The following is an 11,919-nucleotide window of genomic DNA, read 5'->3' on the forward strand; positions in this document are numbered from 1 at the left end:
ATGTAAACTCTTGGACAAGATTGGATGAGCTTCCACTTTGGTGAATGGATCCACGTGCCAGGAAGATGGCACACACCAGTTCCACAATAACAGACACTCCGCTGAGAACCCCTCTGGTCCTCTCCCGATGTTTCTCTTTATCCAGTTGTTCATATGCATCTTTTATAATATCCATTATAATAAACTGGTAATCATAAGTAAATGTTTCTCTTAGTTCTGCGAGTGGCTCTAGCAAATTATTTGAACTTGAGGAGTGGGTCCTAGGAACCTCTGATTTATAGTCAGTTGTTCAGAGCACAGGTAACTACCTGGACTTGCAATTGGCCTGTGAAGTGGGGCAGTCTTGTGGGACTGAGCCCTTAATCTGTGGGATTTGATACTATCTCCAGGTTAAAGTGTCGGAATTGAAATAAAATTTGGACACATAGTTACTGTCTACTGAGACCTGAGGAATTGTTTGTTGGTGTAGAAAAAATAGATATGACTAGGCATATACAGTGAGTTAGTGTTTGACAAGGGAGCCGAGAATACTCAATGGGGAAAGAATAGTCTCTTTCATAAATGCTAATGGGAAAGCTGGATATTCACATGCAGAAGAATGAAATTGGACCCAAATCTTACACCAGTCACAAAAATTAACTCAAAATAGATTAAACACATAAATATAAGACCTGAGTCCATATAACTCTAATGAGAAAATAGATAAAATGCTCTTTGACATTGATCTTGGCAATGATGTTTTGGATATGACAACAAAAGCACAAACCACAAAAGCAAAAATCAACGAGTGGGACTATATCAAACTAAAACGTTTCTACACAGCAAAGGAAACCATCAATAAAATGAAGAGTCAATGTACGGAAAGAGATTAAAATATTTGCAGAGTGTATATCTGATAAAGGGTTAATATCCAAAATCTATCAGAGACTCATACAACTCAATAGGAACAAAACAAATAATCTGATTAAATAACGAGCAAAGGACCTGAATAGACATTTTTCCAAAGAAGACATCCATGTGGGCAACAGGGACATGAAAAGATGCTCAACATAACTAATCATCAAGAAAATGGAAATCAAAACCACAGTGAGATAACACGTCCCACCTGTTAGAATGGCTATTATCAAAAGGAAAAGAGATAAGTGTTGGTGAGGATGCGGAGTAAGGGAAGACTTGGGCACTGTTGGCAGGAATATAAATTTGTGCAGCCGCTATGGAATGCAGTAGGGAGGTTGCTCAGAAAATTAAAAATGGAACTACCGTATCATCCAGTAATTCCACTTATGGGTATTTATGTGAAGGAAGTGAAATCATTATCTTTGGAAAGATATTTACAGGCCTGTGTTGATTATAGCATTATTCATAATAGCCAAGACATAGAAACAACCTAAGCATCCTTGAATGAATGAATGGATTAAGAAGATTTGGTGTATATATAATAGAATATTATTGTCACATAATGAAGGAAATCCTTCCAGTTGTGACAACATGATGGTCCTTGAGGGCATTATGCTAAGTGAAATAAGTCAGACAGACAAAGACAAATACTGTATGATCCCACTTCTGTGTGGAATCTAAAAAGGCTGAACCCATAGAAACGGAGAGTAGACTGGTGATTTCCAGGGGCTGAGCATGGGGGAAATGGGTGACTTTGGTCAAAGGGTACAAACTTCCAGTTATAGATGATTAAGTGTGGGGATCCAGTGTACAGCGTGGTGGCTATAGTTAACAAGACTTTATTGTATACTTGGAAGTTACTTAGAGAGCAGATTTAAGTGTTCTCATCAGACACACACACACACGTGCACATACACACAGGTAACTATGTGAAATGATGGATAACTTAGCTTATTGTGGTATCACTTTGCAATATATACATATATCAAACCATCATGTTGCACACCTTAAGCTTACACAATGTTATATGTCAATATATCTCAATAAACTTGGGAAAATATTTTTTAAAAAATCATGGAAGATAATTCGTTTACCAGTAAAGAATATTTTCCCCAAAGAAAGAGAAGGGACTGGGACATCTGGACATTCTACAGATATCACATTGGTCCAATATATTGATAATATAATGTTATTAGACTCTGATGAGCAAGAAATGGAATGCACTATGGATGCTCTGGTTACATGAATGTATCCCAAGGGTAGGTGGTTAAAACTATTGAAAGACTCAGAGGCCTGCCACATGGGTAAAGATCGAGGGCTCCAATGGTCTGGAGTATGATGGAACATCCTCTCAGAAGTAGAGGACAGGGTATTGCACTTTGCACCTCCTGCCACTAACAAAGAAGCCCCACATTTGGTAGCACTCAACAGGTTTTAGAGGCAGCTTGTTCCATACTGTGGCAATGTTGTTCTGACTTATATAACAGATGACATGAAAGGTTGCTGGTTTCGAGTGGAAGTATGTCCAGGCTATAGTAAGTAGCCTTGCTACCTAGACCATCTGTCCAGGGTTTATCATAGTACTAGAAGCATGTGTGGTAGGAAAAGTTGCCATGTGGAATCTGGCATATGGGCCAATTCCAAGCAGGAGGGTCTTTAGTGCAGACCCCTAGGCATCTGGAGCCATGAGCGTGGCCATCTGCTGCAGAGAACTATACGCCATTGAACAAACAGCTCCCAGAATGTTGCTGGGCCCTGAAAGAGGTGGCGAATCTGACAATGGAACATCAAAGGGCTGTTGCCTACATGTGCCTTTCACGGTCTGGGTACTGTTATACCCTAGCAGCGATCCACTCTAAGATGGAAATGGCACACCCAGGATTGGACTAGCACAGGGGTTGACAACTACGGCCCATGGGTCAAATGCAGCCCACTGCCTGTTTCCACTAACAAACTTGTAGTGGAACACAGAGCCATCTGTTCTTTTAGGTATTATCTATAGCTGCTCTTGCCCTGTAACAGCAGAGTCAACTAGTTGTGAGAGAGACCATATGCACACAAAGCAGAAAATATCTACCACTAATTAGTTGCATAACAAATGGCTCAGACCCTGTCACCTACCACTGCTGTACGTTTGTCTTTTCCTCAGCTCTCACTGATGACCTAATGGGGAGTTCCTGCACCAGCTGACCTAAAAGGGAAAAACCTGAGCTTGGCTCACAAATGTGTCAGCTCAGTATTTTGGTGTTGACCAGTAGTGGACTGCCTTACTCAGGGATGACCAAGCACAGTGTTGAGGGAATGTCCTTCCAATGGGCAGAACTTCAGGTGGTGTTCCAATTTATTCACTTTGCGTAGAGACAAAAGTGGCCCGAGGCAAGAATATGCATCAACTCACAGGCAGTAGCAATGGCTTATCTTGTTGATGAGGGTCCTTAAAGGAGCAAGATGGGAAGATCAGGGACAAGGATTCCTGGGAAGAGGTACGTAGTAGACACAAAGTATTAGGATCTTTTGTATCAAGTGTTAATGCCCACCAGAAATTATCCACTGTACAAGAAAAATCAAACAACCAAGTGCACAGGATGACTCAGCCAGTAGACATTAGCAACACTCTGTCCTTAGTTACCACAGAGCTTGCACAACAGGCTCATGAAAGGAGAATGCAAGGTGGCAGAGGGTGAAAATGCATGGGTCTGACAGCATGGGCTCCCTCTCACCATGGCTGATATACTTACCTCAAAAACTGATGTGTGACCTTCCAGAAAAAATACATTCCAGTACAGTACCAACTCTGTGGATGCCAACCTGACATTTGGTAGCAAGTTGATAACACTGTTAGTCTTCCACCCTTGAAAAATCAAAAATTTATCTAATCTAGAGAAACATGTATTCCAGGTATGGGTTTGCCCTTCCTTCCCGCAGTGTCTCACTCAGAAACACTATCCAAGCACTCACATACGTATCATGTTCTAATACGGGATTGTACATAACAGTGCTTGGACTAACGAACATAATTTACAACAAAGGCAGTGCGGCAGTGAGCATATGATCATGAGATCCACTGTTCCTACCACATACCACACCATACAGAAGATCCCAAGTGACAGAGCAGCGGGAGGACCTCTTGAGAGCGCAGCTGTGAAACCATGCTGAAGTTGACACCCTGTAAGGATAAGTGCTGTCCTGCAGCACGAAGAATACACAAAGGTTTAAACCAATAGCAATTACATGCTGCTGTGACCTCAAAGGGCAGAATAAGGAGGTCTAACAACCACACATGAAAGGAGGGACTCTACTCGCATCACTCCAGATAACCCACTTTTCAATGGGCTCTACTGCTCTAGAAGGTTTCTCAGAGGTGGACACTTCCGTCAGGAACACAGTAAGAGTCCCATTAAACTTAGAGCTATGGTTGACACCTGTTCTCTTTGGGCTCCTCATGCCAGCAGACCAGTGGACAAGGGAACGAGTTACTGTTTGGGCAGCAATAATTGATCCCGATCATCATGAGGAGCATGAGAGGAGTAGAAGGGAATATGTTTGGCACTCAGGTGATCCACAAGGGCTTTGCTTGGTATGCCCATGTCCATTTTCTGCTGTAATGGGCAGGAGAGCAACCACAGATGGTAAAGTTCTGGGAACCTGAAACTCAGACTCCTCTGGGATGAGATTTGGGCAAATCACCAAATGGTTACCTAGACCACCAGAAGTGTTGTCCGTGATTTAGGAGAATCTAGAATGGGTGGTAGAGTAGGCGATGTGTTGTAGCCTTGCAAACAGCTGGACCAAGAGCTTTCTTCATTCCACCAACAGTCTTAGGTGTCCTTTGCGAAGTTTCCTACCAATTGTGAACCATCAGAATTCCGGAGAAGCTGTGCCCACGTGGAGTAACTAATGTAAGAAGAAAGTGGAACTGATTAGTGCAAAAGATGGACTGTAGCTGGTGGTTTTGGTACCCCACCGAGATTTAGTACACTCGTGCCTCAGCTGCTGTCAGTGTTATTGCTAAAGACTCACAGCTGCCCCGCTCTCCAGAGAATCGCCTTCAGCTCATGGGAGCTGCTGCTTATCACACAGCCAGTTGAGGACCAGACTCCTTGAAGGATATACAAAGGACATACACCATGGTCTATGAATTCTGGACATTCTTTAAATTATAAAACAAGAGCTCCGGATGCTAGAACACCAACCCATCCTTCCTTTCTTCTCTGCTCCCCAACTTTACTTTCCTCCTCCTTCACTTTCAGTTTTCTCCTCCCCTCTACCTCTACCCTCTTCTCTCCTTCCCCTCCACCTGGAAAACTGAAAGCAAATAGTTCACAACATTATGATAGCAAAGACCTTTCTAAACACAACCCAAATCCAGAAATGATAAAGTAAAAGACTGAAAAATCTGACCATCTCTATTTGAAATTTTGGTATGGCAAAAAATTACGGAAAAGTATTATTATGCATAATATTTATTGTGAAGATTTATAAATCAATAAGATAACATCCACAAGCATGCTCTTCTATGTTCTTCACTCTTCCTTATTCTGGATGAAGATGAGCACAGCAACCTTAGGAGCCACATAATGAGCATGGTACAAACTCTGTCAGCCTGAATCCCTGAATGATTGTGTTGAGCAGATACTGTTGCTGCCAACCTCACCAACACTCTACTCAGTTGGAACCAAAATGAGCAGCTTATAGGGAAAAATAATCTTATATTATGTTCAACGCCTGCAGGTTGGGGGTTTGCTATAAGAACTATCTTACCCTAGGGGCCGGCCCCATGGCCAAGTGGTTAAGCTTGCATGCTCCACTTTGGCAGCCCAGGGTTTCACAGGTTCAGATCCTGGGCACAGACATGGCACGATTCATCAGGCCGTGCTGAGGCAGCATCCCACATAGCACAACTAGAAGGACCTATAACTAGAATATACAACTATGTACTGGGGGGCTTTGGGGAGAAGAAGAAGAAAAAAAAATAAAGAACTATCTTACCCTAATTAGTATATGCCCTTAACCAACAGCCAGGGTCAGAGCACTAACTTACTTGAGAGAAAAGAGAAGGCAAGTGTTACAGACTGAAGGTTTGTGCCCCGCCCCCCAGATTCTTTGTTGAAGCTCTAACCACCAATGTGATGGTCTTTGGAAGTGGGGTCTTTGGGAGGTGATTAGGGTTAAATGAAGTCATGAGGGTGAGGCCCTCATGATGGCATCAGTGCCCTTATAAGAAGAGATGCCAGAGAGCTTGCTCTCACTGTCCATCATGTGAGGACCCAGTGAGGAGATGGCCGTTTGCAAGCCAGGAAGTGAGCTCTCACCAGGAAGGAAGCTGCCTTGACTTCGGACATTCCAGCTTCAAGAACTGTGAGGAAATAAATTTCTGTTGTTTAAGCCATCCCATCTATGATATTGTCTTATGGCAGACCAAGTCAATGAAGACACCAAGATTCCTTTTTTCATATCAAATTTGAGATTCAAGTTTTAACTGGATTAATTATTTTAAAGATTGGCACCTGAGCTGACATCTGTTGCCAGTCTTTTTTTTCCTCCTTCTTCTTCTCCCCAAAGCTTCCCAGTACATAGTTGTGTATTCTGGTTCTAGGTCCTTCTAGTTGTGCTATGTGGGATGCCACCTCGGCATGGCCTGATGAGCAGCGCAAGGTCTGTGCCCAGGATCTGAACTGGCAAAACCCTGGGCCACCGAAGTGGAGCACGCGAACTTAACCACTGGCCACAGGGCCGGCCCCAACAGGATTAATTTTTTAATACTGCAGTGAGACTATACTGGTAACATAGAGTAACTGTAAAATCATCAGATACACCCAACAAACTAATAAGGAATCCCGTAGTAAAGAAACTTAAACACGGCAGAGTTGGAAGCCCATTATCAGGAAAAAAAAAAAAAAAAAAAAAGCATAAAACTTGTTCATTGAGAATGGATTGAATAAACGGTTATTCTTGTTTAGTGTAACAAAGTGAAAAAGGCATATTGCCCAGAAGAACATCAATAGGTTTTGGCAATATACTGGAAATAAAAATGGAAAATGAGGAAGTAACTTTGGAAATAACCACTTGGTGCTCTTGGAAATGCTTGAAAGGGTCTTTGCAGGGGCTGGAGTGCCTGGTGAGTGGTTGTAGCCAGAATTGGAAAATGTGCTGAGCCAGATGCCCTCAAGGCTCCTTCCCTCCCGCTCTGGTTAGCAGAGTAGGGAGCTGGGTCAGCAGGGCTGAATCTGCTCTTGAGAAGAACAGGCCGATGACAGCTACTGAGCTCCAGGGACCGTCACTTTCTAACAAGCTCAGATCCTTGACCGGGGACCTGCTATTGTATCAGAGTAGCACAGATGTCTCTGTCTTGCTGACACAGCAAATATGCACGGAGCAACGGAGGTCCAGCATCACCTGCAAAGGTAATGAGGAACCAGGACTTGCCCTTTAGATAAAAGAGGGAAGTGTCTCCACAACCTCTAGGGGAGGGCTGGTCCAGGTGCAGGGTGTGGCCGGTTCTGTAGCTCTTCTATATTCACTACACCAAATGGAGCAGAAGCTTGAGGAAGTATATAATAAATGACAGCATCACTGCCTCCTCCAGAGGTCTCGGAATGTCCAGTGTCTGTGCCCTTAGTGAGACTTGAACAGAAAATCAGTCAAGTGAAAGGTAGAAGAGTCATTCACGTTAAAATTATGAATATGCATCAGGAAGAGAATATCTTTTGTGGTTACAGGGAAAACAAGACATAAAGAAACAAGTTAACACCACCATGAGGAAGCCCTTAGCCCAGTTCAGAATGTGGAACATTTTACAGGACAAGTGACCTGGTTTTTCCAACAACATTGAAAGTTTGAAAAAAAAAACAAAGATGCGGTGAAAGACAGAGGAAAAGAGACTGGAGAGAGACAACAACCAAATACAATGCGTGGACCTTGTCTGGACCCTGCTTCAAACAAACCAACTGAGAAAGACACCCTGAAGACACCGAGGGACATCTGAACATGCACTAAGTATTAAGTGAAATTAGGCAATGATCGATAACTTTGTTGAGTGGGATAATAGCATGGTGGTTATGTTAAAAGAATAATCCTTACCAGTAAGAGATGCATACAAACTATTTACACATATAGGATTTGCCATTAATATATGCCAGGAAAGATGAGTGGGAGGAATGGATGAAACATGACGGGGAAATGTTGATAATTGTAAAAGCTGATGATGAGTAATGAGGGTTCATTATACAATTCTCTCTACCACTTGGGCATTTGAAATTTTCCATAATAAAAATAACTTGAAAAAGAGCATGGGGATAAGTACAAGAAGAAACCATCTAAAGCATTAAAAGCGGTGGGTTATATGAAACAAACATTCGAGGTGACGTGTGGTGGGGCAGGGAATCATCTCTGTCCGTGAAAGTTTACAGTTCATCTGAATTGCGCCCCAGCCCCAAATTCATCTGTTGAAGCCCAAACCCCCAGTGTGAGGGGATTTGGAGACGGGCCATTAGGAGATCATTAGCTGTCCTTGAGGTCATGTGCAAGGGGTGCTCATGATGAGGTTAGTGTTCTTATAAAAGAGACACCAGAGAGCTTCTTGCCTCCACCATGTGAACACAGTGAGAAAGCAGCCATCTGCAAGCCAGGAAGAGAGCTCTCACCAGAACCCCACCATGCTGGCACTTGATCTCAGACTTCCAGCCTCTAGAACTGTTAGCAAGTAAATTTCTGTTGTTTAAGCAAAAAAAAAAAAAAAACTTTACAGTTCATCATAAGCTTGGTAGTACTGTTTTGAAGATGAAAGTGAAAAAGTGCACAATAAGCCTCACTGGTGCTGGGCACTGGAGATATGGGGAGGGAGCCCACAGTCCTCTGAGGAAGAAGCTGGTCACAGAACAGTGTGAGCACAGGTGCAGTGCAGAGGGGTCTCCAAGTGCAATTGTGCACGTAAGTAGCCATCTAGGGAAATGCTTCAGATGAGCAGCAGAGGTGCCCTAGAGGAGGGAGCATTGCGAAGGGAGAGGGAAAGGACAGCATTCCATGGTGAAGAACTGGCAGTTTAAGCTCAGGAATGATGTCAATACTGAGATTCTGGGATCACATTGTGCAACGGGCCCTCTATAAAACTTCCCTTCTTTATCTCCTCCAAATGTGGCTCTAAATCAGCTTCTATGTCTTCCTTGGTGTCATTTTCAATCCTAAAATTGGTCCCCTTGCCAGGTTAGGAGTTTCTATAATTTCTCTCCTTTGACATTTCGTCTCCACAGCCTGAAATTTGCCATCATTCTTGAACTCCACATTTAGGAGGAAACCCAGGAACCCAGCATCCCAGTACGTGAGGCTGAGGGCCATGGCGTGCTACTCCAATTCTAAAACAGCCCATCTGCCCCCTGTGCTCTACATTCTGATGAAATGCCCAGCACCTGCGAATCAAGGCATCTTCAAACAGGGTAAAATGCACTAGCAATTATGTATAGTAAAGCCTTAGAGACATTATACTGGAAATCCTTTCACCTTTGTGCATTCAGCATGAATTGCATGACTCTGTATGTGGACAGTGAGTAGCTCACCGAGTCAGTAATAATGCAGGAAAACGTGGGTATCTGTCTGCTGACTCTCAGGCTACACTTCACGCAGGACTGTCTCCTTAACTCAACATCAACCAAGAAACTCTCTTCTCCTGAGAATCGGTAATCTCCATTGACTACATGCTGCTTCTGTCCCTTATCTGACAAATCCGATAATGGATTATATCTTTTTTTTTTTAAAGATTGGTACGTGAGCTAACAACTGTTGCCAATCTTTTTTTTCTTTTCTGCTTTAGCTCCCCCAAATCCCCCCAGTACACAGTTGTATATCTTAGTTGCAAGTCCTTCAAGTTGTGCTATGTAGGACGCCACCTCCACGTGGCCTGATGTGAGGTGCCATGTCTGCGCCCAGGATCCGAACCGGCGAAACCCTGGGCTGCTGCAGCAGAGCACACAAACTTAACCACTTGGCCACGGGGCCGGCTCCCCTGGATCATATCTTTGAGAGCATTTCCTAGGGGAGGGAAAGAAATGCTCTTTCACAACATGTAAACATGGTTTGATTGTGACCATTTTATTGACACATGAGATATCTGTCTACTCGAAGGAGGGCTTACAAAGAGGAATATTAGGCAGGAAAACCACAACGTCTTTTTGTCGACATCCATTCACCTAAGCTAAGGGTGGATCTCTATCTGCGAGAAGGAAGGTTTTCATTCCCTCGGAGTTTTCAAACACTGAAGATTCTTAAAGTTTAACTAAAAATGCTGAACATGTTAGCTGTAAGAAGCAAAGCTATACTGCATCCCTGAGCTTGTTTGTTTCAACGTGATAAAGGGCTTTAAAATCTGTCACTGGAACTCTGAATTATGTTCACGAGGTCTGAAACAACTGCATAATCTCTGGAGTTTATAAGATTCCCCTGTGAAGGGGTACAGATGGGGATGGTTTGCTCACTTGGATAATAAAGCCTAGGAAAAGGCTGGCATTTAATAATTTATAATAACTTTAAAATCCATCTTTTTTAAAAGTGAACTGAAACTATTTTGATTTTATCTGAAACATCTGATTTTATCCTGGGCTTGCTGCAGGGCAAAACCCAGTTGTGATATTTCTGGGGGAAACGGGATAGAGACAGGAGCAGCTCTTCTTTCTTTTGACTAAACAGAGAACGATGCTCAGGCGACTGCAGTCCAAGGAGTCTGGTGCTAAGATCCTCCACCTGAGAACAAGGTTTTGACTGAGCGGCCATGGCTGGTTTGGCTCAGGAAGCACCTTCAAGGCAAGACTCTGAAGTCGCCCGTGACAACAACACTGCACCAGCTCTCAGACTCTAAAGGGCTTGTTGTATCACATCTCTCAAATTGTAAGTGTTGCAAGATGCTTGCAGGGTGCAACTGCAGGGACAAAGTTGTCCTCAGCTGATGTTGCCTGTGCATGTCTGAAAGTGGCCAGTAATGAGCAGGAACTGTTTATCTGATTGTCACCTCAGCTGATTCCCTGAATTAAAGCACTGCATGCAATTGCATTCAACCTAGGTTTAAATTTATAATCGCCACTTAAAAGATCTGGAGTGTTTATAGTATAGTCGCATATTGGTTACATGTATGCAGAAGAGTCTGAAATCAAATTCAGAGAATAAATTCTGTAAGTAAAGTAATTATTTATCCTGAGCAGGATGGCTGCACTTTTTGTATTTTCTCATCAAGCAAATTCAGCTAAAATAAAGGACCCACGCACGGAAGAGACAGAATTTTGAGAAAGCACACTTCCATCTTTCTCCTTAAGACATGAGTAAAACTTGTGTTGCGTATCACATGCCTTGCAATGTACTCAGGGCGGTAGAAGGTGCTTTTTTCTAGAACAGCTTGTATACGTGTTAAATCAGTAGAGGTTGGTTTGACCAATTTGTGGCACAAACAAGTATCATTCAATAGTTTCAGTTCACTTTTAGAGAAACTGTTTCAATTACGTTCGCAACTTTGGGTAGGTTACTTTCTCCCTCAGTGTCTCCGTTTCCTTATACATGATCTGTGCTTTAGCAAATGTAACTATGGTATCTCAGAGGCTGGGAATTAAATGAGCTGAAGTTTGAAAGCACTTGGAACAGTGGCCAGCACATAGTAAGTGCTGTACTAGTGTTAGCTGTTATTATTAATCTTATTACTGCAACATGTACATGAAATTAGAGAAAATAATGTGAGAAAGTTTAACCAGACAGACAATTCAGAAGGAATCCCTTGTCTTTCAATACGCTGCCAAAGGACAGTGATCTTGAAAGTGGTAAAATGACCAAGGTCACAAACAAGTTCTGAAGAGCAGAGTGTGGCAGCAGGTGTCTCAGTGACTCTGTGCAAAACAACCTGTGGCCAAAGCAATTCAGAGAACGCTGCAGACTCTTTAGATTTCTCTTATTATGAAATTGTAAAATTTGGGTATTGATGGGAACATATTATAAATTGAATGGATAAATGTGCAGTATGTCAATCAGCCAAAAACACTGCATACACTT

The sequence above is a fragment of the Equus caballus genome, chromosome 20 (genome assembly GCF_041296265.1).
Source record: "Equus caballus isolate H_3958 breed thoroughbred chromosome 20, TB-T2T, whole genome shotgun sequence".
Taxonomy (NCBI): domain Eukaryota; kingdom Metazoa; phylum Chordata; class Mammalia; order Perissodactyla; family Equidae; genus Equus; species Equus caballus.